The sequence below is a fragment of the Globicephala melas genome, chromosome 8, assembly GCF_963455315.2.
Source record: "Globicephala melas chromosome 8, mGloMel1.2, whole genome shotgun sequence".
In the NCBI taxonomy this organism is placed as follows: domain Eukaryota; kingdom Metazoa; phylum Chordata; class Mammalia; order Artiodactyla; family Delphinidae; genus Globicephala; species Globicephala melas.
Genome location: NC_083321.1, coordinates 58,816,837 through 58,842,413, shown reverse-complemented (window position 1 = coordinate 58,842,413; position 25,577 = coordinate 58,816,837). Strand labels below are relative to the sequence as shown.

The 25,577-nt window shown below is 34.9% G+C and overlaps 1 long non-coding RNA gene across 1 annotated transcript in view; it reads left to right on the top strand.

The window, feature by feature from the left end:
* Positions 1-6,688: 6,688 nt before the first annotated feature.
* Positions 6,689-25,577, top strand: part of LOC132597765 (uncharacterized) — a 96,138-nt gene continuing 77,249 nt past the window's right edge. Inside the window, exon 1 of the long non-coding RNA XR_009565048.1 lies at positions 6,689-6,755. This is a non-coding gene — a long non-coding RNA (uncharacterized lncRNA). The remainder of the gene's footprint in view (positions 6,756-25,577) is intronic.

Genomic DNA, 25,577 nt, shown 5'->3' with positions numbered 1-25,577 from the left:
TTGCTGTGCAAAAGCTTTTAAGTTTCATTAGGTCCCATTTGTTTATTTCTGTTTTTACTCTCATTACTTAAGGAGGTGGGTCAAAAAAAGATCTTGCTGCAATTTATGTCAAAGAGTGCTCTGCCTATGTTTTCCTCTAAGAGTTTTATAGTGTCTGGCCTTACATTTATGTCTTTAATCATTTTGAGTTTATTTTTGTGTAAGGTGTTAGGGAGTCTTCTAATTTCATTCTTTTCCATGTAGCTGTCCAGTTTTCCCAGTACCACTTATTAAAGAGGCTACCTTTGCTCGATTGTATATTCTGGCCTCCTTTGTCATTGACTAGGTGACAATAGGTGCATGGCTTTATCTCTGGGCTTTCTATACTGTTCCATTGATCTATATTTCTGTTTTTGTACTGTCTGGATGACTGTAGCTTTGTAATATAGTGTGAAGTCAGGGAACCTGATTCCTCCAGTTACATTTTTCTTTCTCAAGATTGCTTTTGCTATTCGACGTCTTTTGTGTTTCCATACAAATTGTAAAATTTTTTGTTCTACTTATGTGAAAAATGGCATTGGTAATTTGATAGGGATTGCACTGAATCTGTAGATTGCTTTGGGTAGTATAGTCATTTTCACAATGTTATTCTTCGCATCCAAGAATCTCTCCAGACTTTTTGCCAGACTCCCTCCTGGCTAGCTGTGGCGCACTAGCCCCCTTCAGGCTGTGTTTACGCTGCCAACCCCAGTCCTCTCCCTGGGATCTGACTTCGAAGCTGCAGCCTCAGCTCCCAGCCCTCACCCGCCCTGGCGGGTGAGCAGACAAGCCTCTCGGGCTGGTGAGTGCTGGTCGGCACCGATCCTCTCCGCGGGAATCTCTCCGCTTTGCCCTCCGCACCCCGGTGGCTGCGCTCTCCTCCATGGCTCTGCAGCTTCCCCCTTCCGCCACCCACAGTCTCCGCCCACGAAGGGGCTTCCTCACATGTGGAAACTTTTCCTCCTTCACAGCTCCCTCCCACTGGTGCAGATCCAGTCCCTATTCTTTTGTCTCTGTTTTTTCTTTTCTCTATTGCCCTACCCAGGTACGTGGGGAATTCCTTGCCTTTGGGGAGGTCTGAGGTCTTCTGCCAGCGTTCCGTAGGTGTTCTGTAGGAGTTGTTCCACATGTAGTTGTATTTCTGATGTATTTGTGGGAAGGAAGGTGATCTCCACGTCTTGCTCTTCCACCATCTTGAAGCTCCTCTGGCTTTTATTTTTTTACGGCATTATTGTTATGTAATTTACATACCATAAAACATGCCTATTAACAGTGTACAGTTTAATGTGGTTTTGTAAATGTATACATCTGTGTAACCATTACCACAATCCAGTTTTAGAACACTTCTGTTTTTACAAATTTGTCTTCATTTCTAGCTGTAGCTAATTCTCTCTTTCCAGCAAAATAACTATCTAGTTTCTGTTCTATAGATTTTTCTTTTTCAGATATTTTATTTAAAAGGAATCATAAAATATGTGTATCTGGTTTCTTTCGCTGTGCATAATGATTTGGTATTCAGTTACATTACTTCATGCATGTGGAGTTTGTTTCTTTATATTGCAGAATAGTATTCCATTATATAGATATGTCATATTGTTTATTCATTCATCAATTGTTTCACATTTGGATTGTTACTGTTTTCAGGTTTTGGTGATATATATATTTGTGAATATTTACGTATATTCTTTCTGTAAACATGTTTTCTTTTAATTTGGGTAAATATGCAGAAATGGAATTAGTAGGTCACATGGTAAATGTATGTTTACTTAAGAAAATTCCAAATTGATTCCAAAGTAGTTGTCTCATTTTACATTCTCATGAGTAATATACGTAACATATGAAGGTTCTAGTTTCTCCTAAGTAGAACTCTAATTATGCCAAGCTATAACTCTAGAATGGCATTGTCATTTTTTTTTATTGTAGATATTCCATTGAATGTACAATGGTATCTCATTTATTTTTCACTTTAAATTTGTTTTTTATTTTGAAATAATTTTAGGAAAACGTAGATGTTGTAAAAAATGTGCACTCATCCTCCTCAAATAAAGCACCATACGTAACTATGGCTCAGCTAGGAAGGCCATGAAATTGACATTGGTTCAATACTATTAACTAATCTACTCATGTTATTTGGATATCACCAGGTTTATATGCACTCTTCTTTGGGAAGGAATGTAGTTCTATAAAATTTTATCACAACTGGAAACTAGTATAACCATCATTATAATCAGAAGACAGAACTCTTCTATCACCTCAAAGATGCTCTATCATGTTACCCTGTTACCTTCTTATATTTCCAGATAACTCTAACCCTTGGAAACCATTGATCTGCTCTCCATCACTATAATTTTGCCACTCCATAAGTGTTATGTAAATAGAATCATATGCTATGTACCCTTTTTAATCAGTCTTTTTCACTCAACATGATGCTCTCGAGACCTATGTAGGTTGTTACATGTATCAGTGGTTCTACATTTTTCTTTTTTTTGCTGAGTCCATTATATGAATATATCACAATAAACCATGAAAACATTGCAGAGCTTTTGAGCTGCTTTCAGATTTTGGCTCTTATAAATAAAACTGGTATAAATATTTATGTACAAAATTTCATGTGAATGTAAGTTTTTATTTCTCTAGGGCATGAGTCACCAAACTGTGGCCTGCAGGAAAAATCTGACCCATGACCTGTTTTTGTAAAACCTATAAGGTTTGTGATAGTGACACTCAGTAGAATATCTGTAATGAAAAACAACAATAATGCCAAGTATTGAAGATGTTTAAGAGAAACAGAACTCTCATACTTTCCATGTGTTACTTACTGATGGGAATGTCAGGTGGAACTAGTTTGGAATCCATCTGACAGTTTCTTAAATAAATATACATTTACCATGTGATTTACCAATTCCACTTCCAGATATTCATCCACATTAAATGAAAATATATGCTCATACAATTGTAAAAATGCTTTTAACATTTTTAAAGGGTTGAAAAAATAAAATGAAGAATGTGTGATAGAGATGGAATTTGGCTTATAAAACTAAAAGTATTTACTGTCTGGTGCTTTACAGAAAGTTTGCCAACCTCTGCTCTGGAGTAAACATCTGAGAGTGGGTTGCTGGATTATGTGATATATGCATATTTGATTTTATAAGAAAGAACCAAACTGTTTTCCAGAGTGGCTATTAAATTTTACATCCTCCTCAGCAGTGTATCAGAGATCCAGTTGCTCCACATTCTCATCAGCACTTAGTAAGAATTGTTATTGCAGCAATTCTAATAACAGGGATGTAGTGGTATCTCATTAAGCTTTCAATCTGCATGTCTTTAGTGCTTAATGATGTTGATCATATTTTCATGTATTTATCTGTGATTCATGTGTCCTTTTTTGGTGAAATGTCTGTTCAAGTATTTTGCTCATTTTCTAATTGAACTGTGTATTTTCTTACTGTTGCAATTACAGATTTCTTTATATAATCTGGATACAATTCCTTTGTTGGCCATGTGATCTTTAAGTGTGGCTAGTTCTTTCTTTCTCTTAAGCTATTTTTATCTAGTATATATTTTAATTTTGATGAATTCCTATTTATTGATATTTTCTTTTATGTATTTTGGTTTTGGTGTCATGTTTAAAAACTCTTCATCTAACTCTAGGTAATGGAGATTTTCTTCTATGTTTTCTTCAAAAAGATTAATACTTTTACATTTTACATTTAGATCTAATAATAGTGTGATTCCTATAATTATAGTCTTCTTTTTCACAAAGGTTTTAGCTCTTTGAATCTCTTCAGCATTCATATTGTAGGAAGAGGTTATCACTTTCAATGAAATGCCACTGGAATTTAGATAGAGATTACATTGAATCTACATATATATTTGGAGACAAGTACATATGAAAATTTGTACTCCACATATAGTATTTTGCTCCAGTTTTTAATGCCCCTTTAATTTTGTAATCCATATTTTGAATTATTAAATGTGCAGGTATTTCACTTCCTTTGTTAGATATATCAGGTATTTTTATTCTATATCAATGATAATTTGACTTTTGGATTTTTCATTGTAGCATTTAGAATGAAATCAATTTTCTTGGGTATTGATTGTATATTCTGTGACCTTACTAAGCTTGCTTATTTGTTTTAGTAGGATTTTGAATTTTGGTAGATCCCCTAGGATTTTTTGCATATGAGATTATTTCAGCAGTGAATGAAGGCATTTTACTTATCCCTTTCCAATCTTAGTGTTTTTGATTGGCTTTTTGCAGTGACTAGACCCTCTGGAAAAATGTTTAATTGAAATGGTAAAAACAGACATCCTTGCCCTGTTCCTGATCTTAGAGAGAAAACAATCAGTCAATTACTATCAAGTATGAAAGTAGCTGTAGGTTCTTGACCTTTTCAAAAACTCAGTTTTTGCTTTCATTAATTTTCTCTAATGTTTTCCTGGTTTATATTTTATTAATATCCCCTGTTGTTATTATTATGTCTAATAATAATTTCTAAATTATTTTTAATAGTAATTTCCACTCATGATATTTCCACCCTTATTATTTCTTTCCTTCAACTTACTTTGAGATTGATTTGCTCTATTTTTCTAGCTTCTTGAAGTAAAAGTCTAGAATACTGATTTAGATCTTTATTCTTTTCTAATATTGGTTTAAATCTATACATTTCCCTCTAAGCCTTGCTTAAAGCTTTAGCTGCATCCTACACATTCTGAATGTTGTGGTTTTTTTTTTTTTTTTTGCGGTACGCGGGCCTCTCCCTGTTGTGGCTTCTCCCGTTGCGGAGCACAGGCTCCGGACGCGCAGGCTCAGCGGCCATGGCTCACGGGCCCAGCCGCTCCGCGGCATGTGGGATCTTCCCAGACCCGGGCACGAACCCACGTCCCCTGCATCGGCAGGCGGACTCTCAACCACTGCACCACCAGGGAAGCCCTGTTGTGGTTTTTTTTAATTTAGTTCAGTTTTATTTTTTAAAAACTTTCCTTGTGATATCTTCTTGAACTCTTGCATTATTTAGAAGCATGTTGTTCAATTTCCAAATATTTGGGAATTTCCTGCATTTCTTTCTGTCATTGATTTCTATGTCAATTCTATTGTAGTTTGAGAACGTTTTTATTCTTTTCTGATTTTAATCTTTTTAAAGGGTACTGAGAATATAACTTAACATATGGTTTATTCTGGAGAATAGTGCATGTGTGCTTAGAAATAATGTGTATTCTGCTATTGTTGGGTATAGTGTTATATATAAACATTTTTCAGGTAAAGTTAGCTGTTTTTATTTTTTTCCTGTTTGTTTTATTTCCAATCTTCTCTGTTCTTTCTGATCTGTATATTCTTTTTCTATCAGTTAGTAAGAAAGGAGTATTAAATCTCCAGTTATAATGAGCAAATTGTCTATTTTTCCTTTAAATTCAGTTAGTTTTTGTTTTGTGTATTTTGAGCCCTGTTGTTGGGTGCATACTTATTTATATTTGTTGTATCTTCCTGGTATATTTACCTTTCATCATTATGAAACATTCTTGTCTTTAGTAAAATTTCCTGTCTTAAAATCTTTTATATTTATATAGCTACTCCAGCTCTCTTTTGATTGCTGCTTTTGTGATGTATCTTTTTTATCATCATATTTTCAATCTACTGTGTCTTTAATCCTGAAGGTTGTCTCATAGTCAAGTGTGTTTTGTTTAGAGTGTTGTGACTTCCTTGTTCTATCTAAAAATGTCTACCTTTTACCCATATATAACATAATAACTGTTATGTTTGGACTTACACCTTCCTTTTGCTCTGTTTTCCATATATCTCATATATATATATATTTTTTGAAGAGGTGGGTTTCTTGGTCTTCTTTTTGCCTTTTTTGTCTTAAATCAGTATTTTTAATATGGCATTTTAATTTTTCTGTTGAATTTTTAACTATCTTATGAAATATATAATCATTGATATAGGTATTAAAATATGCATATTATAACTTTTCACATTCTACTTCAATACTGGCTTGATTCTGATAAAAATATAGCTACATTGCTCACATAAGCTCTATTGGCTTTTTTCCCTGTGTACTGCTTCACATATATTTCATCTATATGTTATAAACCTAAGTATAGAATTTTATAATTATATTTTTAAAGGAATTTAAGAAATGAGAAAAGTATCTACATGTATTTTATATTTATCATTTCCACTGTTCTCTGTTCTAATTATTATAGTATTGTTAGTGCATTGGTTGACAGTGTTTCCCACCCAGCATTTTGTATGCCATTCTGCTGTCTCTGGCTTCCATTATTTTGATGAGAATTCTGCCATTAATTATATTGTTATTCATGTTTTATACGATAAATCATTTTCTTTTTGCTATTTTCAAGATTTTTCTCTTCATCTTTCTTTTTCCAGCCTTTTGATTATGATAATTTTAAGTGTAAATCTGTTTGTAATTATCTTAGTTTGGCATTTGTTGAGCTTTTTTGGATGTATAGATTAATATTTTAAATCACGTTTGGGAATGTTTTGGCCACAATACTTCAGATGTTTACTTTGAACTTTTTTCTTCTTCCTTTTCTATTGATATGTGATTACATATTTATTGGTATACTTGACATTGCCTCCCAGATCCCTGAGGCTATGTTCATTTTTATTCAATATATTTTTCTTCCTGTTCTTTAGACTGGATAATATACTGGACTGTCTTCAAGTTGATTGATATTTTCTCCTGCTATATGAAATCTTCTTTTGAGCTCATTCGGTGAGTTTTTATATTGGTGTTTATACTTTTTAACATAAAATTTTTATTTGATACTTTTTTATAATTTCTCCATTGACATTAATATTTTATCGAGTCCTTGTCATATTTCCTTTAGTTCTTTGAACCTATTAGAATAGCTATTTTGAAATCATTGTCTGCTGAATCCAACCTCTTGGCCCACTGACAGATTTATTGGCTACATTTTTCCCTGGGTATAGATTACATTTTCCTTTTTCTTTTTAACTTCAGTTTTGTTTTTTGTATGTTTCATAATTTTTTAAATTAAATATTGGACACCGATAAGATGTATTGTAGTAAATCTAGATTCTGTTTTATTTTTATAAGTTGTTTTTTTTGTTGTTGTTTTGTTATTCAGTCCTCTCTGTACTTATACTGAAGAATCGACTGTGGCTGCTGATGTTTATACAGAATTGTTGTTATTTTTTAGCCTTACTTCCAAGGGATCACCCTGGTGTCTATATAACTTAACAGTAAGCCAAGTAAGGTGCTTTCAAACATCTCAAAAATTCAAAGATTTTAAGGCTTCTGCCCTCTGCCAAATGATCTGTGTTGATTGGAAAACATATTAAAAGTTGCAGTCAGTTTCTAAGTTTCTCCCTTAGCTTTTACTTCTCAATGAACTCTTTCTGGGTGTCTCTGAAATACACTTTGTTTCCCAGTCAGCCAGTATTTATGGAGAGCTTCAGCAACCCTTTTCTGGCTCTTTAATTTCCTGAATCTCTCTTAAATTTCTGGTTTATCTGTTGCTTGTCCCAACAAAACCTGCAACATCAGGATAGCAATGCTTGGGGTTTGTTTGTTTTCTATGGAATTAATTGGTTTTAGAGCAAAGCAAGGGTTTCACCCCCTCTTGCTTCCCCAAATCAAGTCTGCTCCCACCAGCAACAAAGTTACTGGTTTTTGTGTCCAGACTCATGTGGTAAAAATGCAATTCTCATCAACTGAATCCAGTGCAGGGTTGGAGAGTTAGGGAGTGGGGAGAAAGAATAAGGATAGGAGTAGCTCCAGGCAAAATTATCATTAACTTCCACTCACCTGTAGCTCTAGTAATTTATCAAGAATAAATGCTTTTCAATCTTTTTCTGCCTTTGATTTATTTACAGTGTCCTGTTGTAGTTTATACTTAGTTAATGATATCATTGTCAAAATACTCATCCAAGATCAAAACTTGTGAATTAATTTTGACTTTTTCCTCACATTTTTCATATTAAATTTGTTGCCAAATTCTGTTAATTCTTCTGCCATTGTTTCTCTTATATACATAACGCTTTTTTCTCTACATTCTCACTATTGCTCCATTAATTTAGACTTCCATCTCTCCCCTTGATTACTGCAATGGTTTTCTAATTGGTCTTCAAAATTCTCCATCTCTAACCTTTACTTTATGCACTGGGAAATTTGAAGACCAAATTCCTAAGCGTAACTGTTTTCATTCTCCGTATTTGACCAAAGCCTAACTTTGTATCCTTGTCCCACATTTTATGCTATGCTAACAACTTCAACAATCAGACTGAAGTATTTGCTGCAGATATTTTCCCCTTCACCTGACAGGACCCTGCTCTTTCTTCTTCCTGTAACCTTCACAACATGGACAATTGGAAAGAGTCATTATCTCCTCTGAGTGTCCAACAAACTCATATTTGCTTTTCTTAAAGTAAATATGAGTTTCATTTTTGTTTCATTTTTGTATTTTACATATTTTGCATTATATATACTGACAGTCTGCCTCCCACTTGGTGACAGATATCTTGTAGCCATCTTTATACAATTAATGATGTCTAGGCACTTAAAAGGCATATGTCTTTGTAAGATAAGAAAAGGCCATATTTTAGAGAAATAAGAAAAATTATACTGTCATGCATACTGAAGGAAAAAAGAATGGCTTTATATATTTTAAAAATAACTACCATCTGTCAGTTCTCAGGGGAACAATTCAACCTATTGGATATCTCCTTGACTTGTTTAATAATTTATTAAAGTAGCTATTTTGTGTTGTTTAATCCTATTTCCAAAATACGTGTATTCATAAAGGCTTATTTTAGATCTCTGTCACAGACTATGCACGTTTTCAGGACTTTTGAAAGGTATGTGCCTAGGAAATATATATATTTAATAAAATATATATTTAATAAAAATCTTTCGACATTTTGGAATTGCCTTATGGAACTATTAAGTTGAATAATAAAGGATCATATTTTTATGTTTATGTTGAATACAAAATATTATTTTTTCACCTAAAGACTAAGATGGTTTATATAATTAACCTATTAATATTCTGAGAGTCTCCAAATGCACATTGTAATGCAAGATTTAATAAGCTTATATGTTCTTGTTTTTCTTCATATGGAACTGGAATTTAGAATACTTTTGAAAATAAGTTGCAGATATTGGCTCCAACTTCATCAAGTGTATCATTAAAACCACATCTATTTTGTGAATGACAGTCTTTTGAGAGGAAACACTGAATCAAACTTGCTAATTCAATAAAAAGCTTGCTTTCCTTTAAGAGGTTATGATAGATACAGAAAAAAATGAGATAATTAATTCTTCTTGCATTAGTGCCATTTGTTAGACAGACATCTCTGAAGAATGTGGAATTTTGTTTCAATTTGTTTCCTCTTTATCATTAGTTTTCAAAAGTTCTTCCTGATCCAAAATAGCCCTTTACTGAATTACAAATGACTGCCATGAGCAATAGAAAATTTTTATTCAGAAGGCTTAGGAAAAATCAAAACCTGCCATGGTAAAATTTATAGGTTGTTAGGCTTTTTACATAGCTGTAAAAGTTGTCATTTATTACAAAAAAAATCCTATGAAATATATCTGGATACAAGGGCCAACTGTGGTGCCTCTCAGGCCATATGATAGTACTATGAGATTTTGTCACAGGAGCCAACTCGGCATAGCCAGCTTTCTTACTGAGGTCTTCTATGCATTATTACTGCTAATGGTAGAAAAGACAGCATTGTCAGCCATCTGAGCTCAAAGCTTAGATGGTAAAACCAGAATTATGCATTCTTTAATCTTCTCTCTCTAATAAACTCCTTGGTGTAAGAGTTAATTCTCACCCTACCCCCAGTGCAGCACTGCTAAATATTACTTTTTCCAAGGTTTTAATGCCTTCTCACTCAAATCTCATGTATTACTCGTACTTATTCTGAGGGGACAGTGTAAGAGGGGATATTTACAATATTTATTAACTGAAAGTGTTTATTATAAATCTAGAATGTATAAAGTGCTTTTATAGACATGGAGGTATGATAGTAAAATAGGCAAAAATCTCTGTCTTCACAGGTTTAAGACAACTCCTATTTTTCTATTTCTCTTTTCAGTCCTATCAGATTTTGCCTCAGGTATTTTGACACTCTATTATTAGATGCATACAACACATTTAGGATAATTTGGTCTTTTTGGAAAATTGACTCCTTTATCACTGTGTAATGTCCCTTTTTATTCCTGATAATTTTCTTTGTTCTGAATTCTGCTTTGTGCTAAATTAATATTGCTACTCCAGCTTTCTTTTGATTAGTGTTAGCATTTCTTCATGCCTTTACTTTAACCTATCAGAAATTTTATATTTAAAGTGAGTTTTTTATGGATGAAATATAATTGATATTGTCCCATAGTTCTTGGATGTTAATTTATAAAAGTTCTCTTTTCTATTTGCATATTAGTTTGAGAAGTTTCTGTTGACCTGTCTTCAAGCTCACTGATTTTTTTCCTTGGCCATGTCCAGTCTACTGGTGAACCTGTCAAAAACATTCTTCACTTTTGCCAGCTGTTTTTTTCCCCTTAGAAATTACATCTCTTTGCTTATATTATCCATCTGTTCTTTCATACATATAGTTTAATTTTTCCATTAGAGTCCTTAACTTATTCAATCATAGTTATTTAAAAATTCTTTGATAATTCCAACGTCTGTCTCATATCTAAGTCATCTTCCAATACATGTTTTGTCTTTTCTGACTTTGTTTTTTCTGTCCTTTTCACTTGCCTTGAAATTTTTGTTGACAGGCAGACATGTTGAATTGTCTAATAGGAATTGAGGTAAATAGGCTTCACTGTGAGGATTTTGTTAATCTGGTTAGGAGTTGGACTGTGTTTGTTGCACCTAAAGTACCAGAGTCTTCAAATTCCTTTAGTGTCTATTTTTGTTTCCCCTCTTGGCTTTGGGACTTTTTTTACATGCTGCTCCCCAGAAAGCTGTGTCTTTCACCTCTTTAAGCTGTAACCCATTATTTTTGAAGGGCTTGTTGGTGTATTGGTAGGGATGGAGGGAGGGGAGAACATTCTGCAATGTTGTGATTAACTCTTAAGTTTTTAATGGACCTGTGTCTTGGAGTCTTGGCTTTCACAAGGGTTTCTATCATTCCTGCAGTGGTTCAGCTTTTTCCCTTCCCCCTAACACCTTCCCTAGCTCCTGAATTTCCAATCTATCTTTTTTGAAACAAAGACATACCTTCTGATGAGGCTGTCTTTCTAGGGAAAACAATGTGATATAACACTAGGGACAAGGAGATGGAAATATTTTGATATATGATGTTAAAGGACAAACTTTTTCATTACCAAACAAATTCATTTTAAATAAATAATTTTGTATCTAGACAGCTGACAGTCTCACCTGTAATGCCCCTCTACCAAAACCTCTCCTATTTGGATTAAACATTTATTTACATAAAGGAATCATTTGGCTTCATTTTGTCTCTCCCATTATCGTTCTTCTCTAATTTATAAAACATGCTTCCATTACTTATACGGGAGTTAGGTGTTAGGAGAACCTTGATGAGAGGAGAAGCCTCCAGAATATTAAGAACCAACAGAAAGACCTTCCAGTGAATCCTGAAAACAGTGCTTGTTGGACCGATGATGGGCCCTGATGATTCTACTGCAGGAATTTTATCCCCTGCTCTGAGACTAAGGAAACTGTTGCTTTACCTCCAAGATAGACAGTAGTGTGGTATTTAAGCTGGCAAGCGTCTCAGATTATACTGTCTAAATCTCGTCATTTTATAAATAAGGAAACTGAGGTTTAAAGAGGCTAAGTGACTGGCGTAACTAAAGATGAGAACTAGAGCAACAATTAAATCTCCTGGATAAATGATCAAATATTTTCTGGGTATTGGGCATTGAACTAGGCACTAGGGTTTACAGAATTGAGTACGAAACTGAGGTTTGTCCCTTGAAGCTCAAGTTCTTGGGGGAGGAAAAATATAAATAGATGTTTACAATGCACTATGTGATGTATACTTTAAAATCATAGAGACAGAAAGACAAATTAGAAGCTTAATTCTACTTATTAGCTCTGCCACTGTATGATCGTGGCAAGTCACTTAGCCTCTGATACTAATTTTCTTGTCTGTTAAATGAGGGTAGTATTACTCATCTTAGATTTGTTATGCTACTCAATGCAGTAATTCAGTTAAAAGTTCTTTAAAAACTGAAAAGTTTAATAAAATGTAAATGATTATTATTTCTATTCTTGTACTTATTAATCAAACTGCAAACACACAATCATAACTATACTGCTTAATCTGGGTCCTACCGAATGTAGGAGCAGGTAGATATAAAAAGTGATGCTACACAATTTTCATATTTTTCTTTGGATGGTTCTATTAGAAGATTAATTGATAAAATTCAATCACAGTTAAAAGGGATCTTCTGCAAAATTTCTTCTTTCTTGTTAAATAAATTAACAGAGAAATAGCTAATTCTCCTTTATTGAAAAATCAGCCTTTCATGCTCATATTAATTAAATCTCATCATATTTCTGTGTGCTTTCTAAAGAATGATTTTTAACAATTAGTAGTTTTTTAATAATAAAAATTCTTTTAAGGATAAGTGAATGTATCAAATCATGTGGCAGCCTAATAAATCTACATAATCTCTCCAAGGCAGGATTTAGATGTACCCATGGTGACAAGAGAGGTTCTGTTGTAAATTGACTTCAGGAAATTATGAAATATAGCAAAATAGGAGCCTATCAAAGTGTAAGAGGAAAAAAGAGACCATGGGACAGATACAGGGAATAGTTAAGGAAACAATGTGTTTACTTCAGAGTATGTCATGATTTACAGTAATGGCTTTTATTTTGTGCCCATTATACAGCTATATTATATAATAATAGGCTCATTGTTCTCAAATATGATCTGCAGATGTGTTATGGAGCAAGAACTTTCATTCAGAAGGGCAAGAGCAAGCATCTGTTTCATCCAAGGATTTCCATAGACTATCTCATCTGAGTTTAGAAAATAGGAATTACCATCTCAGTTTACAGACGAGAAAACTAAGCCTTAGAGGGATTTTAGATAGTTGCTCGTGGTCACATTGCTTCTAAGTAGCTCTGGGATTCAAATTCAAATTTATCCAAAGCTAGAGTCTTCTACTACCCACATTACTTTCCTTATGATAAACAATATGATAAACCTAGTTGTAAGAATAGATGTTTCATTTAATTAGTGCTATAATTGGTGGTGTTTATGATTAAGATCAGTATTTCCAAGGATGACTATGTTCTTTCCAATGAAGAGCTTGGTCACTTCTTGGCAAGTGTTATTATTTTTCAGCTAACACAATTTAATACAACTAACATTTTTATGAAAAGCAGTATTCTAACTGATATAGACAAGATGATCTTTCAGAGATAAATGAGACATTTTAAGAACTTCAATATATTATTTTTATTAAAATAACAAAATATTTTCTCATGATAAAAAAATTTCCCTTGATTTCTAGAAAAGTCAAGGAATTCTACCAGCCTTCATTCTATATACTGTGGCTTTATGAAGAGACCAATTCATGACATCAATACAAATATCTGGACTTACAGTAGGACACATCTTTCTAGCCAATCTCAGGATTCTCACCCATTCATAAAAAAGCTTTGATATAAGAAAAATCATTAAACTCAGAATCAGAATTCCAGGTGCTAGGTGCAGCTCTGTCACTTCCATTTTTCTTGCAAAAAAAAAGAGGTTTTTTTTCCTCTTTCTGAACCTCACTGTCCTCATATGAAAACTGAGGGACCAAGATGCCATTATTTCTGAAGTGTTTTTTGGCTCTGATATCTTAAGAGTAACAAAAAACAAACAAAAATAAAAACCCACAAAACTTCTGTGAAGATAGTAAGGTGGGTAAATTCATGCCCAAACTAAGCTTTTTCCTATGGCATGCTTAGACATATTAAAAAATGAGATACATGATATAAAACAAGAACAAAACAGAGCAACAGTAAAAACAAAATCTTCTAAACCGATCAGATTTAGAATTCAGGGTAGATTGGAGGACTTTATAATGTATAATTAGACCAAGGGTTGCAAGTATGCAAATATTGTTATGTCTATATTAATAGCTAGTTATGTTACCAAACCAAACTTGGGTCTGCTTACCCACAGGCAGGAAAGCTAACCTACCAACAGCAGGTTGTGGTGAAGGAAAGTGCAGTGTTTATTGCAGGGTGCCAAGCAAGGAGTCTAGGCAGCTAGCGCTTAAAAGACGCAAACTCCCCAGTGGCTTTCAGGAAAGGGTTTATAAAGACAGGTGAGGCAGAGGGTTGTGGGGGGTGTGAGCAGCTCACAGACATTCTTCTGATTGGTTGGTGGTGAGGTAATCCAGAGTCAACATCATCAACCTTCTGACTCCAACCAGTCTGTGGTCTACATTCCTGTGGTCAGCATACAGTTAACTTCTTACACCTGGTGGGGATTTTAGTATCTGCAAACAGCTCAAAGGACATGGCTCAGAATATTATCTGTAGCCCTTGAGGAGGAATTAAAGGTTCTTGACTTTGTTTAATGGCCAAACTATTATTATTTTGTCTTGATTGTTTTCTTTTGTTTCCGCATTTTCTCACTTCTTTGGTTACATTTATTCTTTGGAACTCAGGGAAGGCCTAGAAGGCTAAAGTTTTTCTAAAACAAGAGTCAGGTAGAGGCCATGTAGGTGGGTGATCTGTCCTGGGAAGGCACCATGGGGTCCTGCTCTGTTAGAGTTACACTTACACTTTCCAATGTGTGTGTGTATGTGTGTACACTTTGACTAACTTGTCATGAAAACAGCTGTGTTCCTAATTAATTAAAAAGGAGGAAAGACTAGCAAAACTTAGTTCTTTCATATGTAGCATAATATCATTTAGTCTCAACTAAGTTGAGTCCTCACCTTAGTGTGGTTTACTTATTTTCACTGTTTTTAGATATCTTACATAGTTAAGGGCTTTTTTGTGGCAAATGATTGTAATAAGACTTGTCCCTTATAATCTGGCACTTAACAGACACGGCATTGGATCATCACCTGGGAAATTATGTAAATACTAGAAGAAGGAAGGCTGGGAGGGATGAGGGGATGAAGGAAGGAAGAAAAAACCCCAAATATACAGGAACAGAAGATAGAAGGGTTCAGAAAAAGGAGAAAAATTAAGAAAGGTTGGAAGGAGAAAGGAGAGACCAAAAAAAAGAAGGGAAAGAAGGAGAATGAAGAAAGGAGAAAGAAGCATTATTTGGCAGAAAAATATAAGTCTAATCCAAAAGCAAAAATGTCAATACCTAGAAATCTATACATCCCAGCCAAATGCCTATTTCTACCAAGTTCCTGTGAATAAAGGACACTACAGGCTAAAGGGGTTAATATCCAAAATATATAAAGAGCTTCTACAACTCAATAGCATAAAAACACAAATAACCCAGTTAAAAAATGGACAATGAACTTGAGTAGAACTTTCTCCAAAGAAAACATACCTACAGAGAAAATATTGCTTTGAAAAAGTTAATTTTCTCCTCCAATTCTCACAGAGAAGCATACTCAGAGAAAACATAGGAAATCTTTAAAATTTTGTCTTAATTTGGTTACTAACCCAGCCATTCCAACTATCAAGGCTGGGGTCCACTATCTGAGACCTTTACATTTATCCAGAAATTTGTCCCATCAAAGAAAGTTGTGATATGTGCGATTAAATATCTAATATCTTGGAAGCAAAATCCCCCACTCATAAAAGTTTGCTTTCTTTCTCTAAAGAGACTCTTCTGAAACAATTCTGTATTCTTTCAATCAGATATATAACATGCATAGGGAGAAAGGCCAATTTTCCCATTATATTTTAGGTGATTTTTTAAAAAATCATTGACACGAGATTGATATAGGTAAAGGTAAAAACAAAACGAACAGACAAAAAGCTTTCTTCCAAAGTTCATGCAATAATTTATCCATTGAAATGTAGTACTCTTAGCTTCTGGTGTTGGGCAAATAACTAAGTAGAATAAGTCTGCAACAGCTTATCTGTCACACAGATCATGACTAAAACTCTGCACAAAACATAAAAGCCCGAAGACTGTGAGAAATTAACAATATCAGCCAGATTGAGAAGGGATGCTAAATCTTGAAGAATGGCATATTATAGGAGTAAGTTTCCTTATTTAAAAAAAATTGCTTGTCTCCTGTCTTTGGCAAGAGGGTGGCCCAAGCATAGAAATGCATTGCAGCAAGAAGGTCAGCAAATACCCCTAGAGAAATTCTGCCTTTCTGGCTAGGGTATCTAGGAAAAGGGGACCCTAAGCCAGATTGTAAAGAAAATCCCATTATTACTGTTTAATTTTCTTTCTTTCTGCCTTTTTTTGGGTCGTCTTCAGCTCTGTCCATGAAAAAGGGGAAAAAGGTACCCTGTGGTACAAATCATGGAGAAACTCTATTTTTTATTCATCAGTTGAGAAAGTGGGGTCCTTGGTTCAGAGAGAATGAGGGGGAAATACTGGAGGTGAGAAGGCTTAAGAAATGGATCCCCTAATCTTTTGCATGAACCAACACAAGCTCAGGCTCACACATGAAGCAGGCCCAAAGAAGCATAGCAACAACTTTGAGAACTGAAATATGGTATAAACCACTGCTCAAGCCCCAGATTATACCTTGAAAGGGATATAAGTGGGATAGACCCAAAGCAGCATAGCAAAAGCTTGGAAGGCCAAACTGCCATTGGAATCACTACCACAGAAAGTTGATGGAACTTGTATGAACCTAACTGAGTTGATTGCCTGATACACCCAAAAATTCAACACTTAACATAGAATTTTAATAGGGCTCAAAGTTTCATAGCATACTATTCAAAATGTTCAGGTTACAATTAAGAATTCCTCCACATAGAAAGAACCAGGAAAATCTAACCAATTCTCAGGGGGAAAGGGAATCAACAAATGCCAATCAAGAAAGTATACAAGTGATGGACTTATCAAGCAAAGATGTTAAAGCAGATATTTTTAGCATCCTTATGAGGTAAAGGAAAGCACTATTGAAATGAATGCAAACATAGATGTTATCAGCAAAAACCCAGAAACTATAAAATAAATCAAATAGAAATTTTAGAACTGAAAAATAAAATATCTGAAATGAAGCATTTACTTCTCAACTCAATAACAGAATGGAGATGAAAAGGAAAGAGCTTGAAGAGAGGTCAATAGAAATTATCCAATTTGAAAAACAAAGAGTAAAAAGATAGAATTTGAAGAGCCTCCACAGCCTATGAGACAATATCAAAGTATCTAAAATTTGTTATTGAAATTCCAGAAGGAGAAGAGAAAAATATAGTGAAGAAACAAATATTTGAAGAAATAGTTGCTAAAGTTGTTTCAAATGTGTTGAAGTACATGAATTTACAGGCTTAAAAATTTCGTCAAAACTAAAACAGGTAAAATCAAGGAAAATCATGCAAGGACAAACAATTATAATCAAACTGCTGAAAACCAAAGAAAAGAAACAAACTCTTGAAAGCAACCAGAGAAAAGTGATCATTACATATAGAAAAACAAATTGAATGACTGCAGATTTCTAAGAATCCATAAAGGCCATAAAACATTGGAACATTATTTTTCATGTGCCCAAAGAGAAGAACTATCAACACACAATTCTATATCAAGAAAAAATATTCTTCAGAAGTGGTGGAAAAATAAAGATATTCTCAGATTAAGAAAAAAATAATAGATTTCATCACCAATAGACTAATATAGAAAGAAATGGTAACTTATGTTCTTTAGACTAGAGAAAAATATCAAAAAGAAACTTGGAGTTGGAGAAAGAACAACAAATGGTAAATATCTAAGTAAATATAAGAGATTTTTTCCCCCTCCATTTATATTTTTAAAAATAAGTATCACTGTTTAAAGCAAAAAACATGTAATATTGTCTTGTGGGGCTTTTAATAAATGTAAATGTAATATTTATGACAATTGCAACCTAAAGTTGGAAGGAATACAGACCTGTATATTTGTAAAACTTCTCTATTTTACTTGGAATGGTAGAATATTAACTCTAAGTAGACTGTGAAAGATTAGATATGTATATTTTAATCCCAGGAGCGGGTACTATAAATAACACAAAAAGATATAGCCAAAAAAGTCAACAGATAAAATGAAATTCTAAAATATTATTCACTTAATCCAAAAAGCAAAGGGGGAGCAGAGAAATAAGAAACTGACTAGAAAAGCAGAAAATAAATTAAAAAATGGTCAACCTAAATCTGAACATATTAATTATTATTGAATACATTAAGTGGAAATGGTCTAGGTTTCAAATTCCTAGTAAGACGTTTTAAGGACACTCTACCCTGTCTCTCCCATTAAATGTGATTATAAATCCTGAAAACATACATTGAGTAACTATTTGAGAAAACTGAAAAGTAAAGTGTAGCAAGCAGATAAGGGAAGACATGAATTTATAATACTACCAAACCAGCAGTGAGTTTACCACTTTTTCCTCTTCCACTTCCCCTGGTCAGAGCTCAATGCATTGGAAACCTAGATATTCAATGCATTGGACACTTTTCTGTGATCTGCAAGTACCAGAGCACAGAAAATGCTCCAAGAGATTTACTCTATTTCTGGTTTAATGAATGAACAAGGGAATACCTCATGCTCAGAGGCAGTTTGGAATCTATCCCATTTTTCTCTTTCTTATCTCTGTTCTCTTATTGTTCCATGGTAGTGATTGCAACTTGTGGCAATGGCAGACTGCAGGAGCTGAAACTCTGACAGAGGAGAAACTTTCCTTGATTGTGGTTTGGTGTTTGACATTAATTTAGGGAATTCTCTGTCATTATATTTCAAATATTTCTTCTGTTCCTTTCTCTCTATTGTACTCCTTCCCATTGCATGTATGTTACCACAGTCCTTGGATATTCTGTTCTTTTTTTCTTTCAGTCTTTATTCTATTTGCTTTTTGGTTTTCAAGGATTCTACTGATATATCCTCTAGCTTAGAGATCCTTTCTTCAGCCATGTCCAGTTTACTGATAAGCCCATCAAAAACATTCCTCATTTCTGTTACAGTGTTTTTTTATCTCTAACATTTCTTTTTGTTTTTTTCCTTAGGACTTCCATCTCTCTGCTTACATTGCCCATCTGTTCTTGCATGCTGTCTACATTATCCTTTAGAGTCTCTAGTATATTAATCACTGTTGTTTTAAATTCTTGTCTAATGATTCCAAGATCCCTGCCATGTCTGGTTCTCATGTTCTGTCTTCTCAAATTCCTTTTTTTTTTTCCTTTTTTGCCTTTTGTTATGCCTTGTGATTTTTTTTTTTTTTTTCCTTGAAAGCCAGATATTTGTTCTGGGTAAAAGGAACTGCTGTAAGTAGTCCTTAAATAATGTGGTGGTGAGGTGCGGGGGTGGGGAGGGGAAGCAGTCTATAGTACTTTGATTAGGTCTCAGTTTTAGTGAGCCTACACCTCTGGAATTTTAAAATCACAAGTGTTTCTCAGTTTTTTTTTCTTCCTCTCTTTGATGGGACAGAGTGGCTAGAGTAGGCCAGGGTTCTATATTTGGCTATTTCCTTGTCCTCCTCAGATAGGCTCTGATAATACCCAAGTAGGTTCGGTTTAGCTAATTAGTTTCTCCTGGAGGCAGACTTTATTAAGAAGATGAGAGTTCTCTGGTGTATTTCAAAATGATTCCTTTTCCCCTCCTCCTGCCAGAAGACTGAGGAGATTTTTCTCTGTTTTATAGCGTGGGCAACTGGCTAAATTCACGGAGGTAAATGTCATAGTATGCGGGGAATCCCCCTCTGATGAGGTCCCCCTGAAGGTTTACCCTCTCAGAGTTGTTTGCACTGAGCCTCCAGCAATTTGTCAGCTACATTTCAGGTTTTCCTACCCTTTACTGCTTCCTAAGGCACTTTCTGCTCATGCATCTCTGCTCTGGTGAGTGACAATTCCCTTTATTCACCTTTCTGTCTCTCTTATCTTGGGAGCAGTCAGCTGCCCTGTGTCTTCCCCTCTCTTATAGATCTAAGAAGAATTGCTGACTTTTTTCAATCTGTTTAGCTTGTTGCTAGGGTGGAGTGGTGACTTCAAACCTCCTTTCATTCAAAACCAGAAACCAATAACCATCATTTCATTTTAAGAAGTGGACAAATGTGTTCTATTTGCCATGATTAATGAATACCCACATATCCAGGGACTCACAATTTTTCTCTTGATTTTCCATTTTAAACTTTAAAAACTTACATATGATGCCTAGTTGTTTGTGACCTGTCTAGTCCTGTCAATAAAATCTACAACAGGGATTCATTTCTTTATTTTTCCTGTCATAGGCTTCATTAAAGGAAAAAATATAAAATAATTCCAGTTAAATAACATTAACTTGAAAAAGCATGAAAATTCTTACATGTACATATTATTAGTTATTATTGTTTTCTTTTGATAAATAACAAGATTGGAGTACTGACATGCCACCCTGGCAACAAAATTCTAACAGCGGTTTCACTTGAAGTTAACCTTTTTTAGAAGTACACCATTAATCAAATCCAGAAGAATTCTTTTTCAGGCCTAAAAAAAAAAAAAATGGAGTTTGACTGGATACATAAAAAGCAATTAATTACTATAGTTTTAGGAATAATTTTGCAAAAGAGTTAGGGGGTGGAATAAAGAAGCAAAGCCAGACTTACTTGATTGTAAACATGTGCATGTGAAGTGAACATCAGATTATGTATTGTATACAAAGATGTAAACATAGCATGGTTCTAGTTTTAATTCAACTCATTCCTCACTAAGGAATGGGTGAAATTATCTAAGTGTGGCTAAGGCAATTGTAAAAATTGTTATTTTTTTTAATGCTGCTTTCCCCAGTTTTGAGGCCCTAGCTAGAGTTCCTGTTCTTGAGCAGTAGTGGATTAAGTACACACTCCAACACCTCTCTTGTCAGGGCTGGGGCTCTCAGAATCAAGGAATGCTATGTACTAACCCTAATTGCCCCAGGACCAGGGGCCAGATAACTAAGGACAGTTTCCTATGTCCCTGAGCCTGAAATTATTCAAATTGGCCAGTCTACAGGGAGCCTGTGAAACCCCGCTAGCCCCACCCCATTTGCCATATATAAGCTGTGCCCTACAGCTCAGCATGCTGTTACCCTGGCTTCAGAGACTACTCCCTGTGTGGCCCTGCCTGGAAGCCTTCTCTTGTTTGGAGCTCTAAGTAACAAAGAGTTCTGCCTTTCATCTATCTGAGTGTCACTGTGTTGTGCCCCACCATCAAAACGATCTTTAAATCTTGTAAAAGAGAAATTCTCAGACTTTGTACTCTATCTACTTACACATCTGCCAGCCAGGCTCAGCATTTCATCTGTGTTCATTGAAAATCTGCTTCTTTTTCTCATCATTGAGGACAAACTCTGTGATAAATATGCCAGTGTACAATATATAGTGTGAGCAAGGAGCTCCAGGTAAAGAGTAGTAGGAAATGGGGTGGAGAAATTTTGGAATGGGGAAAATGAAAAGGGACTCTATGTTATATTAATGTCCAGAAATGCATATTTTAAGTGAGACACTGTGTTTCATCACTGAATTCTCATAATTGCTCTGTTTACAAAGAAATAACAGGCCCAAAATGAAGTTACTTGTGCTAAACCCCACATCAGCGAAGCAAAATTTAATACCTAACCTAACTGCAGTTTCAACTTCTTCCAGGAATGTAAGCTTAAACAGTCAGTCTGGAATTTCCTGGTCAGCAGTAGTGAGGTAACCTGCCTGATAGACCCCTTCTATCCTCCAAAGAAGGATGAGGTAATACACTTTTTCCTTGTCCCTGTCTCCTTCCGTCTATAAAAACTTTCTATTTTGTATGGCTCCTCAGAACTCCTTTCTATTTGCTAGATGGGAGGCTTCCAGATTCATGAATTGTTGAAAAAGCCAATTTGATCCTCAAATTTACTCAGTTGAATTTTGTTTTAAATGACCTGTTAGGTAGATGTTCTTATTTAGCTTTTTTTTTTTTAGATTAAGAAATTGAGGCATGGAAGTTTTAGGTAATATATTTAAGATCACAAAAATAAAAAGTACTGCAGCTGAGTTTTGAAACCACATTGTTAGAGATCAGTCTACCACCTAATCCCAGTGATCATCATTAGCCAGTCACAAACAGTTCTGGAGCCCAGAATTGCTGTGACCCATTTAAATTAGGCCCAGACATGTGACTTTAGCCAAGGTAATGCAAGCAGCTGGGGCGTGTGTAACTTCACAGTAGAAACTTAAAGTTGTGCAGTTACTTGGGGCACACTCTTCCTATTTTAATAGTGATCTTGGATTAAGGTTAAAATTAAGCTTCTGTCAACTTTGTTCCTTGAGTGACTGTAATGGCTTATGTTGGGCAGGTAACAGGGATGAAAGATTAAATTTTGTTGCAATAAGTCTCTGAAATTGTGAAGTTGTTTGTTATTTCTACACAGCCTTGTCCACCTTGACTGACCAAACAACTCTGTAATATGTTTTTGTTACAATAAGAGAAGCTACTAGTAGAAATACCTTGGAAGTCTGGCAGGAGAAAAAGTAAAAGTGCCTCTCTGAGGAGCAAAAAGAAAGGGAGCACATAGAAATCTTGAGAAGATAAGGAATAAGAAGAAAGATAAGGCAATTATCAATAAAATGAATTGTGTTCCACTCCAACCTACTAAAATTAGTAGAAATGCAGGGATCTGAAATCAAGTCAAGTGACTAGAGTGGGCAGCTGAGGCTTACCCTGTCCATAGATGTTAGAAGGTGGCTAACAGATTATAATTATATGGGATAAATCTGAAATCATTGTGTGATAGGGGCTATATGTTAAACATACAGTTTCGTTCTGTGCAGGAAAACAATAAAGCATTAGGATTTACAGGTGGGTTTATGAATGGGTATATGAATAAAGTTTACTCAAGGCTTTTAAATTTCTTTGTGAAATTTAGACAACTAAACTAGTGTTTGGTATGTTTGTGTCCATATGGGTTTATTGAAGTTAACTAACATTTTAAAATGTTACCACAGAGAGGTTGCTTATCCTAAACTTCAGATATTCCCAGAAGTGCTAGTGAAGGAAGATTTGGATGTTGTGATTTGGCATTTCATGAAATCACCTGGAGAATTCATACAATGAATGCATTAAGTTTACCAAGTTTAACAAGAAAACTTACCTGAAAAGGATATTCACAGACAAATGTAGTATGCGTTTGAACATCAGATTAGATTGATTTTGCAAGTTGATTGTTGAGAAATCCTTGGGAACAGTGTTACAAATGAATGCACTTTTGTCATTAAGATGGCCTCCTTCATGGGTGACTTAGATAAACAAGACAAAAGATTGATTTACCTAGGGAAAAAATTGAGTACTGTGAAAGAATACAAAAAAAAAATAAATGCAGAACAGACTTTTGGTACTGCCTTTGTTGCTCATTCTGCTCATCTCACGACAGGCCAATAAATTGGGAGACAAGTTTCTGGGGCAAGGAATAATGACTTTATTTGGAAAGCCAACAGACCGAGAAGATGGCAGACTAGTGTCCCAAAGAACCATCTTACCTCAGTTAGAGTTCAGGCTTCTTGTATACTAAAAAGGGGAACGGGGGTGATTAGTTGTTGCAAAGTTCTTGGGCAGGAATCCTTTGTTCTTGTAGCTGTCCACATAGGATAGGTCACATGTTCCTATAAACCTCCAACAAGACAAGTGTTATTCTCTGTTCTGCAACTTTTTATCTCCCTATGAATGGACTCTTAAAGATCAGAGCCCTAAGAATCAGCTGTCCTGTGTATTTCAGGCTGTAGGCAACATTCTTTTACAAAAGGTGCAGAGCCAGCATGACTAAGCACAGGTAACAGAGCACAAAGGTTAAAGGAAAAGAAACAGATCCGACGTGCAGTCAGATTTTCTCTTCCCTATTACAACTTGAGAACAACTTACTTAAAATAAAAATGTTTTCATAAAACTCTGAACTTAAAAAATTTAGAATTAGAAAGATGAAAAGCCTCCAGGAGCATGTTGGTCTCATCAAGCAGGTGACCACAGTTTTCCATGTATGCCCTACCAGGAGTACACTTTCTCTATCTGTGAGGATAACTCTGCTCAATTCAACTTCATAGGTAACATGGTTGTGATGAGATGTTAAACTTAATGAACAGAATAGTTTTGAGAAACATATTTGAGGCTCAAGATGGTATGGTATTCAGTTAGAAGTGAGCCATGGCAAAGTTTCGGAAGTCTATGATTACTTAAGGTTTGTAGAATAGAATATCCTGTGTAGTACTGAGATCAAAAATGTAGGATTAGGAGTTGGTTTTAGGGAAGATGTGAAAGTAAAGAGACCAGTTATCTATCTCTCCTCAACATGGAATGATAGAGGAGGCCTAGAGTAATCATTATGAATATTCCTGCTTAAAAAGGGAAAACACAAAGGAGTCACTGATTCAAAACAATTTTAAAATCCAGCCATGAAAATGTTGGAAGATCCTTGACTATGTCCCAAGGCCTCAGCATTATACTGTACGGTTTTTTACTCTACCCTGTGGGATATTTGATTAAAAATCATAAATATTCCTCCTTAGCCTGTGATATTCTCCTTCTAATGCATTAATACTGCTATAAATGTTCTTTTCATTTAAATGACCTTTAAATGTCATTTATATTTCATAAATCATAGCATCTCCTCCAACAGTATTCCATTCCAGTTCACCTGAGGTGAAAATCTCAAAGATAGCACTTCTAGAACATGCCAGGACTTACCCATATTTTCCCTACTCCCAACAATGGGCTTTATTGCCGTTCAGCCAGTGAGTGATCCAATTCCATGTTCTCTTCCTCCGAGTTGGCTTCCTGGGATTGAAGACTCCTAGATTTGGTCTCTAGTAGTTGAATCAGAGGATTTTCTTGTACCAGGAATTTATCAGGGAATGTCTCAATAGAAATTGTGAAGGAAGCAAGGGAGACCAGTTAGGGAAAGTAAAGAAATGAAGCTGTGAGGTCTGCAACATATATTGTACCACAGAGGTTTCTTTGTGTTTGTTTTTGTTGTATATTGTTTTGCTTAGAGGAAAGAAAAAAGATTTGGGGGTCTCTTTTAGTATCCTCAATTAGACTGATCATTGATTATTGGTTAAGGAAGGTTGTGAGGCATAACCTTCCAGGTACCTCCAAGCAAGACATCACCTGCAGCTCAAAGGTATTGTTCTGGAGAGCCTGCAGATATGAGCTGCAATTTTTCCAGTTGCAGATATGTAAATAGCATGAGACACCAAAAATAGTATCTGGTACATGGCCAGAGGCATCCTAATTGAGGTAGCTTCAAAATTATAATAAATTCTCATCTCTTTCTACCATAACAATTTCCTTTCAATTACAGCTGTAATCCTTCATGGTTATATGTTGTTTGAGGTGAGTGTAGCATGCATCCTTTGTTACGTTTCCTGAGGTACACATTTTTTTCCTCGAATGCACACAATGGGAATTTATAAGTTTGGTTCTGAATGCCAAACCTCAAAAATCCTAAACATAGATATTTCAGATAGGAGAAAATATACATCCTAATTTTC